The 15823-nt window shown below is 36.0% G+C and overlaps 1 protein-coding gene across 9 annotated transcripts in view; it reads left to right on the forward strand.

The window, feature by feature from the left end:
* FER (FER tyrosine kinase) overlaps nt 1–15823 on the forward strand; it is a 470096-nt gene that overhangs the window by 25056 nt on the left and 429217 nt on the right. Inside the window, exon 3 of one of the 9 annotated variants that reach the window (XM_023547996.2) lies at nt 15331–15421. The exons of the other annotated variants lie outside the window; for them this stretch is intronic. The gene's annotated coding sequence lies outside the window, so the exon portion shown is untranslated. The remainder of the gene's footprint in view (nt 1–15330; nt 15422–15823) is intronic. 9 annotated transcript variants of the gene reach the window in all.

A 15823-nucleotide genomic window follows, 5' to 3' on the forward strand; every position in this document is an offset into this window, starting at 1 on the left:
AAGGTCCTAGCAACAAGAGATGCTTTTTTTTTTTTTGAGTCAGAATTCTTGGAACTTGTGGATAGTTTGGGTGTGGAAAAGAAGAAAGAACATACTCAAGGAATTCCTCTAAGATTTCTGGCTTTTGAGTAAATATGAGGATGCCAGCATCATGCACAGAAACCTTTCAGAAAACTATCCTCCCCATTATCTGAAGGATTGCTTATTTTACCAAAATTAATTATAATGCTAGAAATAACATTAGTGCAGAAAATAAAAACATCTGGCAAATTTGTATAGAGTACTGGTTAATATTTTGTTTTACCTTCCCCCCCCCCAAAATTTAGTTTTTTAGGACTTTTAATTAATTATGAATTTAATTTCATATGACTTCAGAATCATTCTGGAAGTGAAATCAATTGAGCTATTTTTTACATGGAGTTTTAAGACTCCCCTCTCTTGTGAGTGCTAATGCATTCTCTCTTATGTTCTAATTTTTTTTTTTAATGTTATTGTGTTTTAGGTGAAAGTCTACAGCACAAATTAGTTTTTCATTAAAAAAAAATTATGCACAGATTGTTTTGTGAGATTAGTTGCAATCCCCACAATGTGTCAGCACTCTTCTGCTTTCCCTTTCCACTCTGGGTTCTCCCTGTCCATTCATCCAGTTTTCCTGTCCTGTCCTGTCCTGTCCTGTCCTGCCGTCTCATCTTTGCTTTTGGGCAGGCGTTGCCTATTTGGTCTCGCATGCTTGATTGAAACTGAGAAGCATGTTCCTTGCATGTGTTATTGTTTGTTTTAAAGGCCTGTCTAATCTTTGGTTGAAAGGTGGACTTCAGGAGTAGCTTCAGTTCTGAGGTGACAGGGTGTCTGGAGGCCACAGTCTCCTCTAATCTCTGTTAGACCGGTAAGTCTGGTCTTTTTTTGTGAATTTGAATTTTGTTCTACAGTTTCCTCCTACTCTGTCTGGGACCCACTATTGTGATCCCTGTCAGAGTGGTCAGTGGTGGTAGCCAGGTATGATCTAGTTCTGGGATCAGGCTGGTGGAGGCTGTGGTTCATACAGTCCATTAGTCCTTTGGACTAATATTTTCCTTGTGTCATTGGCTTTTTTCCTTCTCCTTTGCTCTGCACGGGATGTGACCAATAGATGTCTTAGATGGCCGCTCACAAGCTTTTAAGACCCCAGGTGCTACTCACCAAAGTACAGTGTGGAACATTTTCTTTGTGAACTATGTTATGCCAATTGACCTAGATGTTCCCCAAGACCATGGTCCCCAGTCCTCAGCCCCAGTAACTCAGTCCCGCAAGGTGTTTGGATGTGCATGGGAGGCTTCTGTGACTTTGCCTTGATCAAGTTGTGTTTGAAAAAAAAAAAAAATGTTTTGTGGTAAAAAATATGTATAACAAATTTTGCCATCTTGTCCACTTTTAAGTGTACAGTTCAATGGAATGAATTAAATTCACAATGTAGTGCAACGACCACCACTATGTATTTCCAAAAGTTTTTCATTGCCCCCAGCAGAAACTCACTCCTGGGTAAGCAATAACTTCCCATTCCTTCTGCTCCCAGCTCCTGGTAACCCCTAATCTACTTTTGTTTTTATGTATTTGCCTATTGTAGATATTTCATATGAGTGGGATCATATGATGTTTGTCCACTGTGTCTGACTTACTTCACTCAGCATGATTTTAGGGTTCATCCATGTTGTAGCATTTACTTGTTTATTATAATTGTAGAGACCTTTTTTCCTCTTTATAGTTGAATGTTTTTCATTTGTATGTATATACCACATTTTTGTTTATCTATTCATTTGTGTATGGACATTTAGGTTGTTTCTTCCTTTTGGCTGATGTGGTAATTCTGCAGTGAACATTGGTGTGCATGTATCTGTTTGTGTCCCTACTTTCAGTTCTTTTGAGAAAAAGAGATAATTCTTTTAACATTTTTTCAGTTAGTCTTAAATCTTCCCAGAGTGTTAACCAAAGTTCTGATATGTAATTTTGTTGTTATTTTGTTTTGGAGATCCTGTGGTATATACCATTAGATACATACTAACTTCACTGGAAAGAATCCAGCTTGTCTGAAATTCTGGGAGGTTCATTTATTATCTTTTTGGTTTTGTGGCTTTATCAGAGCATATTTGTATTTGGCCTTTTAGAATTGATATTTTAATAGAAACTGAAATAGAATAGACATTTTAAAAATTCCAACTATGTATTACTTATTTCTTCTAAGCCAATTAATTGTCCTACTCTCTTGTTTTTTGTTTGAAAACATTTTAAGATGTTTTCTGAAAAGAGAGAAAATATTTATTGTTTGTGTTCTGTGTGCCAGGCATTTGGCTAGTCATTTTAAATATTTTATTTTATTTTATTCTTTCAACAGTTGTATGAGCTTTCTATTTGCATATGCTTATCTTATGAGTTTCAGAGCAATTAATGAACATTTCGGTTGTTTCCTTTGTGACTGTTGTGACTAGTACTGCTGTGAATGTTTGTGTGCAAGTTTTTGAGTATCTATTTTCAATTCTGTTGTATATATACCTAGGAGTGGAATTGCTGGGTCATAAGGTAGATCTCTGTTTATTTTTTTAGAAACTCTGAATTGTTTTTGACAGTGGCTTAACCATTTTACATTTTCATCAGCAATCTACAAGGGTTCCAATTTCTTTCCTTCCTTGCTTCCTTCCTTCTTCCCCCGCTCCGTCCTTCCCTCTCCTCCCTCCTCTACTCCTCCTCTTTCTTTTTTAATATTATAGTCATTCGAGTTGGTGTGAAGTGGTATCTTATTGTGGTTTTGATTTGCATTTCCCTAATGACAAGTGGGGAGCCCTGGTTGTGCAGGGGTTAATTAAAGCGCTTTGCTGTGTACTGAAAGGTCAGCAGTTTGAACATACCAGCTGCTCTTCAGGAGAAAGCTGTGGCACTCCCGTCCCATAGGTAAAGATTTACAGCCTTGGAAACCCTATAGGGCAGCTCTACTCTGTTCTGTAGGGTCCCTATGATTCAGACTCAGCTCGAAGAGAAGGGGTCAGTGACAAGTGATGTTGAATATCTTTTTGTGTGCTTGTTGGCCACTTGTGTATTTTCTTTGGAGAAATGTATTCAAGTGCCTTGTCCATTTTTAATTGGGTTGATTGTCTTTCTGTTGATGAGCTGCAGTAGATCTTTATATATTCTCAACCGTAGACCCTTTTCAGGGGTTGTCTTTTTAATCTCTTGACAGTGTCCTTTGATATACAAAAGTTACTCATTTCAGTGAAGTCTCTTTCATGTATTTTTACTTCGTTGCTTGTGCTTTTGGTTTCATAAGAATCTATTGCCAAATCCAAGGTAGTGATGATTTATAGTTTTAGCTCTTACGTTTAGTTCCCTATTGGCATTTTAAGTCAATTTTTATATACGGTGTGAAGTAGAGGTCCAACATCATTCTTCTGCGTATGGATGTCCTGTCATCCCAGCACTGTCTGCTGAATAGACTGCATTTTCCTCATTGAGTGTTCTTGGAACACTTGTCAAAAATCATTCACTCTAGATGTATGGGCTTATTTTCGGACTCTCAGTTCTACTCCATTGATCCGTGTCTATATCTGTCCTGATGCCCAGGATAGCTATGTAGTAAGTGCTGAAATTGGGAAGTACAAATTTTCCAACTTTGCTTTTCTTTTTCAAGATTCTTCAGCTGTTCCAGATCACTTGCAATTTCCTGTGAGTTTTAAGGTCAGCTTTTCCACTCTGCAAAATGACCACTGGGATTTTGATAGGAATTTTGTTGGATCTGTAGATCACTTTGGATAGTACTGCCATCTTAACAATATTAAATCCTCAAATTCATGAATGTGAGATTTAAAAAAATTTCTGTAAGTCTTTAATTTCTTGCAGCGATGTGTTAGAGTTTGCAGTGCATAGTCTTGCACCTCCTTGGCTAAATTTATTCCTGAGTATTTTATTGTTTTGGGGGCTATTGTAGTTGGAATTATTTTCTGAATTTCCTTTTCAGAAATACAACTGATTTTTGCATGTTCGTCTTCTATCCTGTGGCTTTGCTGAATTAGTTTATTGTCGGTAAGAGTTTTTCTGTGTATTCTTCAGGATTTTCAGTATATAAAATTATGTTATCTGGATATAGTGGTAGTTTTATTTCTTTGGTTCCAATTTGGATGCCTTTGATTCCTTTTTTGTTGCCAAATCCCCTGGATAGAACTTCCAGTGCAGTGTAAAATAGATGTGCTGAAAATGGGTATCCTGTCTTGGTCCTGGTCTTAGAAGAAAATCTTTCACTCTTTCACTGTTGAGTATAATGTTAGCTGTGGGTTTTTTATAAATGCCTTTTATCATGTTGTGGAAGTTTCCTTCTGTTCCTAATTTGTTGTGTGTTTTTATGTGAAAGGGTGTTGGATTTTTCAAATGCTTTTTCTGTATCAATTGAGATGATCATTTTTTTTCTTTGTTCTATTAATGTGATTTATTATAACATCAATTGAATTTTGTGTCTTGAATCACCATTGCATTTATGGGATAAATACTACTTGGTCATGGCATGTAATCTTATACAGTGCTGGATTTGGTTTGGTAGTATTTTGTTGAGAATTTTTCTATCTATATTCATAAGGGATATTGGTCTTTAGTTTTCTTTTTTTGTGATGCCATTATCTGGCTTTGATATCAGGGTCATGTTGATCTCATAGAATGAGTTAGTAAGTGTTTCCTCTTATTATTATAGTCTTCTATTTTTTGGAAGAGTTCGAGAAGGATTGGTGTTAATTCTTCTTTAAATGCTTGGTAGAATTTACCAGCAAAGCCATCTGGTCCCGGGATTTTCTGTTAATAACTTTTTGTTTACTGATTCAGTGTCTCTATTTTTTATAAAACCAGTAGTCATCTAGTCAAGTCTAACTCATGGCGACCTCCTGTGTCAGAGTAGAAGTGTGCTCCACAGGGTTTTCAATGGCTTATTTTTTGGAAGTAGATCGCCAGACTTTTCTTCTGAGGTACCTCCTGGTGGGCTTAAACTACCAACCTTTTGGTTAGTAGCCAAGTGTATTTACTCACTATTTGTTATAGGTCTGTTGAAATTTTCTGCTTCTTGAGTTAGTTGGTAGTTTGTGTCCTTCTAGGAATTTGTCCATTTCATCTGAGTTATCTAATTTGTTGGTATACATTTGTTCATAGTATTCTCTTATAATCCTTTTTTTTTTTTTTTTGGTGTCAGTATGATTGTAGCAATGAATGTCCTCACTTTCATTTTTGATTTTAGTGATTTGAGGTTTTTCTTTTTCACTTGGTCAGTCTAACTAAAGATTTGGCAGTTTCATTGGTCTTTTCAAAGAACCAGCTTTGACTTTGTTGATTCTATTTTTTTTTTTGTTTTTCTCCACTCTAATTTTTATTATTTTCTTCTTTCTCCTGGCTTGGAGTTTAGTTTGTTCTTCTTTTTTTTAGTTCCTTAAACTGTAGACTTACTGAGTTGGGATCTTTTTAATTGTAGGTGTTTACAGCTGTAAATTTCCCTCTGTGCGCTGCCTTTTCAAAAAATTAAATACCATAATTTTGGTATGTTGTGCTTTTGTTATCATTCATCTTAAAGTGTTTTCTAAGTTCACCTGTTATTTCTTTTTGACCAAACGGTTGTTTATGTGTGTGTTTTTTAATTTCCATGTATTTCTGAATTTTCCAGGTTTCTGTCTGTTCTTCTAGTTTTATTCCATTGTGGCCAAAGAAGATACTTTGTATGAAGTTAGTTTTTAAAAATAACTTATTGAGTATTTTTTTTTTTTTTCTTTGCCTAGCTGTGGTCCATCCTGGAGAATTTTTTATATGTGCTTGAGAATTGTATTCTGCTGTCACTGGGGATAGTGGTTTGTAAATGTCTCTGTGCTCTAGTTGATTTATAGTTTTGTTGAATCCTCTGTTTCCTTTTGATCACCTGTCTAGCTGATCTATTACTGAAAGCAGTGTGTTGAAGTTTTCAAATATAGTAGCACTGTTTATTTCTCTGTTCAATTCTGTCAATTTTTGCATCATATATTTTTTGCTGTGCTGTTAGGTGAGTACATGTTTATAATTGTTAAATGTTTTTGATGGATTGACCTATTTATTAGTTCAGGTAGTCCCCAGTTTACGATGAGGTTCTGTCCTGATGACTCTGTCATAAGTCGGTTCTGATGTATATTGAATACCTCATTTTTTTAGTTTTCATTATGATTGCCTTTTATTATCAGTATCTTCATAAATCAAATCTTTATTTGTCTTTAGGGGTTGGGAACATTACATATAAACTTACAGATATATTTTAATACATACGTAAAGAAAACCAAACCCACTGCGTTGAGTCAATTCCGACTTGTAGCGACCCGGTAGGACAGAGTATAACTGCCCCGTAGGGTTTCTAAGGCTGTGAATCTTTACCAAAGCAGACTGCCACTTCTTTCTTCCATGGGGTGGCTTGTGGGTTCAAACCACTGACCTTTTGGTTAGCAACTGAGTGCTTTAAAAAATACGTAAATCAAAAACGTACTCTGATGATGAGGAAGAATCGGATGACATTGGCATTTTGTCAGTTGTGGTAATATAACTCCACTTGTGGAAGCCTCTGGATCATCTGGATTATCCCTGGGAATGGGGATGGTGTTTCTGGTCAGAAAATTAGCGAGAGTTGTCTGTATGGTCCTTTTCTCTTTTTCTTCATATATTTCATGGTAACATCTCACTGTTACTTGAATATTTTAAAGTCTTTTCCTTAGTAATTAAACTGGGAATTACATTTAACATCTTAACTTTATAACAATTAAGTTTGGATCAATACCGCCTTAGTTTCAATAGTATACAAAAACTCTGCTCCTTTAAAGTCTTGCCCCCCCATTAATTTTGTTTTTGCCACAAATTAAATTTTTATACATTGTGTGTCCATTAAAATAGATTTATAATTATTTTATACATTTTAGAATTATATTTGAAAAAAAACAAGATTTACAAGACAAAAATGCAATACTCCTGGCTTATGTATTTAACTATGTAGCTACCTTTGTTGTTTTGTAGCACAAATATACCACAAGTGGGTGGCTTTAAGAAGAGAAATTAATTTTTTCACAGTTCTGAAGAATAAAAGTCTAAATCAGAATCCTGGCCGTGTCAATTCATTCTTTGTTGGTGGCCCTGGATGTATGTCTTCCCCAACATGTGCCTGTGTCCATGTCTGATCTGCTCCTTTTATAACTCAGAAGTGATTAGGTTTAGGATATATCCTATATTGATGAGGCGTCATTGACATAAAAAAGAAAACCCTATTTCCAAACAGGATTACATCCACAGGAATAGAAGTTAAGATTCTAACACATATTTTGAGGGGACACAATTCAGTCTATAACACTGTTCTTTATTTCTTTGTATGGCTTGAAGTCATTATTTAATATTCTTCCATTTCATCCTGAAAGACAACCTTTAGCATATCTTGTATGACAGGTCTACTAGCAACAAATTTCCGTGGCTTTTGTTTTTCTTGGAGTTTCTTAATTTCTTTTCAGTTTTAGTTTTGCTGGATATAGGATTCTTGGTTGGCAGTTTTTTTCTTTCAGCACTTTAAATATGTTATCCCATTGCTTTTAGGCCTCCATGATTTCTATAAATCTTATTAAACATCTCTTGATATGATGAGACAGTTCTCCCTCGTTGGTTTCAAGATTCTCTTTTTATCTTGGCTTTTGAGAATTTACTATAATGTATTTCAGTGTTGATCACTTTGAGTTTATCTTGCTTGGAGTTCATTGAGCTTCTTGGATATGTAGATTCATGTCTTTGATCAAATTTGGGAAGTTGTCAGGCATTATTTCTTCAAATATTCTTTCTGCATTTTTTTTTTTTTTTTCCTCTCTCTTCTCCTTCTGAGATACCTATAATGTGTATGCTGGTCTGCTTGATGGAGTCTCACAGGCCTGTTAGGCTCTCTTCATTTTTCTTCATTGTTTTTCTTTCTGCACCTTAGATTGAATAATCCTATTTCACCTATCTTTAAGTTTTTGATTCTTTCTTCTGCTTGCTGAAATACTGTTGTATCTCTCTAGTAAATCTGCCATTTTAGTTATTATCCTTTTCCTCCAGAATCTCTATTTGATTCCTTCTTGTAATTTCTATCTATTCATTTATAGTCTGTGTTTTTTAGGACATTATTCCCCTGATTTTCTTTACTTCTTTGTCCATGGTTTTTCTTCAGCTGTGAGCATATTTAGGACAGCTAATTTGAAAGCTTTATCTGGTAAGTCAAACGCCTGGACTTCCTCGTAAAGAGTTTCTGCTTTTTTTCTTCCTGTGAATTGGCCAGACTTGCTTTTTTTTTATTCCTCATAATTTTATGTTGAAAAGTGGACATTTTGAATATTATAATGTGGCAATTGTGGACATCAGATTTTTTTCCCCCTTTTTTGGCTTTTTTGTTACTGCTCGCTATGTGTTGCTGTAGTTTGCTTGTTTAGTGAGTGTTTTGTAAAGTCTGTATTCTTTATTGTCTGTGTCCCCTGAAGTCTTGTTTCATTAATTTGGAGGCCTGCTAGTGTTTTGACAGTTTCTTTAAATCCCTGGAGCCAACAAAAGAAACAAAACAAAAAAACACTCTTCCAGTCTTTTCGAATTGGCTTTGTATTGGTATTTCTTCAACATTTACCCAGGCCATTTACCTGAAAGTCAGCCATGGGTGAAAGGTGAGGGTCTTATTGAACTCTTTTTGGAGCATGCATCTAACCCTGGGGGCGTATGTGCCCTTCTTGATTTTTGGGTACGTGTGGAAGCTTTAGCAAGCCTTTATTCCCCTGTATGTCTTTTTTTAAACTTCCTTCTTCCCAGACTTTTCAGTCTCTATTGCTTGTCCCATGTATGGTTCATTGTCTCTGTCTGCTGTGACAAATACTTGTGCCTTTAAATGCTTTTGACAAAAGCTACCCAGGAAGCCACCCCAGCCACAAAAACACTCTCAGTTGGGAAAAACAAAGGCAAGTCCTTGCACCAGTCTTTCAGGGAGCCACCAAACAGGTTGAAATGGATGACCATAATAGTTTGAGAATGGGATCCATATTGCTCCCTCTGGGACAAGCAGCCTATGCCAGGAGTATGAACAGTAGGTGCTCATGGCTGCCACAAATCTTGGGGTTGGATAAGGTAAGTGAGCAATTTAAAACACTAAGTGCTTTTTTACTGCAAAGCAGCAGCTTTTTTCTTCACCCAGCCTTCCTTAGTTTGTACGTTTTTGTTAAGCTCATTAGTTGCTTTGTAGAGAGACAGAGATCTGGAGTTCCCCGCTCCTCCATTTTCAGTAACATTACTCCTCAATTGTCTTTTTTTTTCTTTTCTCTTTTGCAGCTATTTTGTTATAATCAGAATACAAATAAGTTCCTCATGTTTCATTTGATTAATATAAAGAAATGCCTTCCTGAAAATTATTCTTTCCATTATCTACAAGATTGATTATGTTATAGAAAAGGGAATTAATTATAATCCTAGAAATATGTATGTCTCTAAAGTCTGTTTTAGAACAATATCATTAGTATCACACGCAAGCAAAATTTTGCTGAAGATCATTCAAAAACGGCTGCAGCAGTGTATCGACCAGGAACTGCCAGAAATTCAAGCCAGTTTCAGAAGAGGACGTAGAACCAGGGATATCATTGCTGATGTCAGCTGGATCCTGGCTGAAAGCAGAGAATACCGGAAGGATGTTCACCTCTGTTTTATTGACTACACAAGGGCATTCGACTGTGTGGATCATAACAAATTACGGATAACATTGCGAAGAATGGGAATTCCAGAACACTTAATTGTGCTCATGAGGAACCTTTACATAGATCAAGAGGCGGTTGTTCATACAGAACAAGGGGATACTGATTGGTTTAAAGTCAGGAGAGATGTGCGTCAGGGTTGTATTCTTTCACCATACCTATTCAATCTGTATGCTGAGCAAATAACACGAGAAACTGGACTATATGAAGAAGAATGAGGCATCAGGATTGGAGGAAGAGTTATTAACAACCTGCGTTATGCAGATGACACAACCTTGCTTGCTGAAAGTGAAGAGGACTTGAAGCACTTAGTAATGAAGATCAAAGACCACACAGCCTTCAGTATGGATTCCACCTCAACATAAAGAAAACAAAAATCCTCCCAACTGGACCAATGAGCAACATCATGATAAACGGAGAAAAGATTGAAGTTGTCAAGGATTTCATTTTACTTGGATCCACAATCAACAGCCGTGGAAGCAGCAGTCAAGAAATCAAAAGACACATTGCACTGGGTAAATCTGCTGCAAAGGACCTTTTTAAAGTGTTGAAGAGCAAAGATGTCACCCTGAAGACTAAGGTGCACCTGACCCAAGCTGTGGTATTTTCAGTCGTGTCATATGTATGTGAAAGCTGGACAATGAATAAGGAAGACGAAGAAGAATTGACGCCTTTGAATTGTGGTGTTGGTGAAGAATATTGAATATACCATGGACTGCCAAAAGAACGAACAAATCTGTCTTAGAAGAAGTACAACCAGAATGCTCCTTAGAAGCAAGGATGGCGAGACTGCGTCTTACATACTTTGGACATGTTGTTAGGAGGGATCAGTCCCTGGAGGAGGATATCATGCTTGGCAGAGTACAGGGTCAGCCAAAAAAAGGAAGACCCTCAACGAGGTGTATTGACACAGTGGCTGTAACAACGAGCTCAAGCATAACAACGATTGTAAGGATGTCACAGGACCGGGTAGTGTTACGTTCTGTTGTGCATGGGGCCGCTATGAGTTGGAACCAACTCCATGGCACCTAACAACAGCAGTCTCTTTTAATTAATTCCTTTCTCTCTTTTTCTTGCCATTTGTATGTTGAAGAAAATGGCTCATTTGTTCTGTAGTATTTCCCTCATCCTGGATTTCGCTAATTGAATTCCTTTTGTGCTCTTTAACTTGTTTCTCTATTGCCTGTATTTCCTTTTAAATTGGTAGTTATATTTAGAGATTTGATCAAATTCAGGTTTGGTTTTTATGAGAATAGTCATAGATTATTGCTGTAAACATCCTATTGCATCACATCAGGAGCCATATGTGGTTGTCTGTCTTTTTTGGTAGTGTAATTGATTATTGAGTTCAAGGTCAAATGTTATGAGCTTCATTCATCTAGTATAAAGTTTCCCATCACTCTTTTACCTGATGATTTTAACAGCCATTGATGATCATTTCCTAGATTTATTATTTCATTAGGGCTTGCAAAATGGTGATATTCTAATTCTATAACACTTTCTGCATTTATTAGCAGGAATTCTTTCATAAAGAAGATTTTTTTCTGTCATCATCTCTTTGGTTCTCCTGAAATTAAATTCTTAAGAAATACAGGGTAAATGATTTTTTTCCGTTTATGTTTTAATTTTCAGAATTATGAATAGGTTGTTCCAGAAACCCCCAGTAGTGAGCAATGAAACTTTTTTTATAAGTATCATTAGGAACTCATGAATATTTTTTATATTTGACTTGTTTTAATCTACTGTAGACATTCTTTTTGTTGGTCAAATTTTCCCTTTTTTGAAAGTTTCAAATTAATTCATGATTGCTCTTGTTTTATTTGAATATGACCCTAGTAGTCTTTGACAGGTTTGTTGTCTTCTAACCTGAGGAGATGTCCCAGGCTCATCTTGTACCTTTTTGAGCCGTATCTGGACTTAACCGTTTATTAAAGGGTACCGCCTCCTAATAAAGCCCTGACCTTTATTAGACTGCTCTATGTTCTGGACAAGAGACTATTTTCCAGTATCTGTATATCTTGCCCTTTACTTCCATTTTCAAGGAAATTAAAAAAAAAAAATCCCTGGATAATTGTTAACCAATTGCGATTTATATGTTAGGATAATGACTTTGTGAGCACAAATAAAACAAAATCCAAACCTTCTTATTATTTATTGAAAAATGAAAACTATATTACTCTTATTCATAGTTAAACATGTGATATTCTCCACTTCATTGGTGATCCTATACTGGCTTAGTTATTCTCCTGAGTCATTAAAATGTATTTATGATAACCATATAGATATAGTTGGAATCATGGTGGTGCAGTGATTAAGTGTTTGGCTGATAACCAAGAGGTCGGCAGTTTGAATCCACCAGCCACTCCTTGGAAACTCTATGGGGCAGTTCTACTCGGTCCTATAGTGTTGCTATGGGTTGGAGTCAACTCGACAACAATAGGTATATTGATACAGTCTTTTCAACAATTACAATGTATATTATGTAGGACTTTTTCATAAATCATGTTTGATTTCTCTTTTTTGACTATACCTCTAATTTAGTGTAATGATTCAATGTTTTGATTGTTTTTCTAAATTAAAAGATGTTTCATGCTCACACTTTTTGATGGTACAATATAAATTTTGCTTGTTTTATTTGGGATGTAGTTGTACCATTAAGCTTGTATTTGAATAAAATACCGAAGGTATTTCTAGTAAGTTAGTCATTAGAAAAATCCTTCTGTTAGTTCAGTTTTTAAAATAAAATATTAAATGCTTAAATTTGTGTATTTGGAAATATTGACATATAGGTTGCATTTGTAATTTTTTAAAAGCAGAACTCTCAACTATGAATAGAAGACAAAAAATTCTTGAATGCTGTCTTCCTTTAAGGAAAGTTCATGATACTATTTTCAGAGATAAGGAAGCTTTGATTAGGCAGTTAAAATAGCTTTTAAACTACCTTAAAAACATATTTTGAAACTTGCTGTTTGCTGTGAATAACTTTTTGGCATGTAATGTCGAAGTCAAAAGGCATGGCAAGAAATCTTGATGTATGGCTATCAGGGAATACTGCTGGCCTTAGAAAGGTAATAGCAAGACACCCCCAGGTTTGGGTCAGGAAGAAGAATTATAGGGAAAGCTAGATGACTTAAAGTTGCCTGAATTTTACCTTCGCTTTTTAGGGTTATTTTTCTTCAGCTAATGATGCCAGCATCACATTTTGTCCAGATTTCCCCTTGTAACTTTGATCTGAATATGGGAAATATACCCTTCTTTTGTTCCCCAAACATAGCTAAAAGAGGCTAGAGCTTTATAAAACACCAACAGGAAAACAAAGAATGTAAGAGAAATAAAACAGTATCGCAAAGTACCAAATGTTTTGTTCTGATTCCATGTTGGCTGCCTTGTTCCCAGGACTCATGAGGAACTTAAGAGAACATAACTATAACAATTTCTATCACTATCTACTTGCTCACGTTTCCACAATTAAATACCATATTAGTTAAATATTATATAGTCCCTGGCCTCTGTTGTCCCTGGGTGGCACACATGGTTTGTGTTTGACTATTAACCTAAAGATTGACATCTCAAACCCACCCAGCAGTGCTGTGGAAGAAATGTTTGTCAACCTGCTTCTGTAAAGTTATAGCCAAGAAAACCCTATGGGGCAGTTCTACTCTGTAACATATGGGTTGTCATGAGTTGGAATTCGCAATTTTGATAAGTGGTTGGTTCAATCTATGATCCACATTATTAGTAGCAAGAGGAGTTCTAGTCAGAAAGAGATGCCTTTCTTATGGCTAATGATTTTAGTGCCTCTCCCAGTTCTTCTCTACTCCCTTACTTTTTCTTACCTCTATCTGTGGAATCTGATTTTTATCTTCTCAATCCTCAGTATTAAAAAAAAAGAGAGAGAGAGAAAACAAACTTGTTGGCGAGTCTTTTTTTCCTTTCTTTCTATTTTTGTATTATAAAACCAAAACACTTGTTATAAATATGCAAATTAGAGAGTCATAAAGTAGAAAGTCTCACTTTATTTTCAAGTCTCATTATTCAGAGCTAGCTGGTGTTATAAGTTTGATGGATATCAATGTGGACTTTTATAATATATATATATTCAAAAACACATGTTTATGTGCATATAGTTTTAAAAAATGGGATTATTGGATGCACATGCTTGCTTTTCCTACTTATTGTTTGCTTTTTACTTAGGCTCCATGTAGTTCCAAACTCTGTTTGATATAACTTATAACAGTAGAGGACAGACCAGTACAGAATAATAGGGGAAAACCAGAGTAATTGCATGAATGGGAGAGATAAAATTTAAAAAGCTCAGGCTGAGGAGAATACTTGCTAGTTTTTATTGTTGATGCTTTTAAATTTAAAAGTGGCCTGTATTAACTCAAGTTTAATCTATATGAAGTTATAAAAGTAATCATTTTTCAAATGATGTGTTTGGAACTAAATGCTTGGGAGAGTAAACCTTTAAGATTTGTTGACACACCTAGTTGTGTACACCTATAAACTGGGCATTGTTTGAGAAGCATGAGGATATAAACATGAAAAAGACACTTATTACTGAGGACTAAGTGACAAAATTTTAGAAATGGAGGACTGATTAGTGGTTGCCAGGGGTGAGGACAGGAGGGAAAGAGGCAGGTATAGCTACGAAAGGGCAACACCTTGTAGTGATAGAACTGTTCTTTTTGTTGATTGTGTCAATGCCAGTGTCCTGGTTATGATGTTGCACTATGGTTTTGTAAGATAAGTACTATAGATTGACCATGGGGAGAGGGAGAGGTACAGGATACATGGAATCTCTTTGTATTATTTCTTATAATTGTATGTGAATCTCCAGTTATTTCAAAATTAAAAGTTTAATTAAAAAAATAAAAAAAGAGGGAGCCCTGGTGGCGAGGGGTTAAGAGCTGCTAACCAAAAAGTCGTCAGTTTGATCCACCAGCTTTTCCTTGGAAACTGTCTCATATATGTCCGAATTGACTCGACGGCAATGAGTTTGGTTTGGTTTTGGATGATAAAGAGCAGAGGTAGAGAAGACTGCCTGAAGGAGGTGGCATGTGCACAGTCTTAAGTTACTAGTAAGAATTAAACCCAGTAAAAAAAAAAAACTAGTAAGAATTAAACCCAGTAAAAAAAAACTAGTAAGAATTAAACCCGGTAAAAAAAAAAAAAAGCTGGGTATTAGATGGGTTAAAAAAAAAGGCTATGAAGAGTGAAGAAGGACTGAGTCAGAGCTGGAGGTTGGTAGGACACATGCAGTGAAAAGACAGAAAGGGGAATTCAGTTTATCAATTTAATATATGTAGGGAAAGAAGGGGGGCATATGTCACCATTTGCTTTAGACAGTCCTGTTGTCTGGCATAGTTAAGAATAGCACCCCCTTTCACTCTTGAAAATATCCCAGTTTGGATGATAAATAATATGTTCGTTCTGGAAGGAAGATAGTCTAGGGTGAGCTGATAAATTTAGGGAAAATATCAGTCAGTAGATGGCTAGAAAGACTAGATATAATAGAGGTTAAGATGCCAGAAAGCTGGAAGATTATGGCCTAAAACTAGAATATTAAAATTTACCATTTCAGAGGTGAGACTCTTGGATTCAGGCTGTGGGCAATCGCAGATGGTAGTTGCAATGGTGTTGAATTGAAGGCCTTTGGAGAAGAAAAAGATTACGTAAGTTAAAATTTCCATGGATGAAGGCAAGACCTGGGTTAGAGAATACAATTTCGGGGCAAGTGGGGGATCGAGAGGCAGATTTGCAAACAAGTAACGGCAAGGTAGGGTAGGACTTAGTAAAGCTGAACAGTGTAAATTTCAAAGGAGAAAAGAACTTTGCATAAGATTGGAAGAGTAGTGATTTGGAAATGGTGTAAAGGAACTAGAATAACTTTGCTACCCTGCCCCCCCAGCCCTATAGATGTGAGTGGTTGAATGTAGGGAAGGTGTGGCCTCCATCTGAGAAGCAGGGGAACCAGGTTTCAGATAGGGTGAGAAGTTCCAGGGTAGAGATTTAGGGAAGTTTATTTACAAATTGAATGGGATTCTAGAGGACTCAATAGAAAAGATGGAGTAAAA

This window comes from Loxodonta africana, chromosome 2 (genome assembly GCF_030014295.1).
Source record: "Loxodonta africana isolate mLoxAfr1 chromosome 2, mLoxAfr1.hap2, whole genome shotgun sequence".
Taxonomy (NCBI): Eukaryota; Metazoa; Chordata; class Mammalia; order Proboscidea; family Elephantidae; genus Loxodonta; species Loxodonta africana.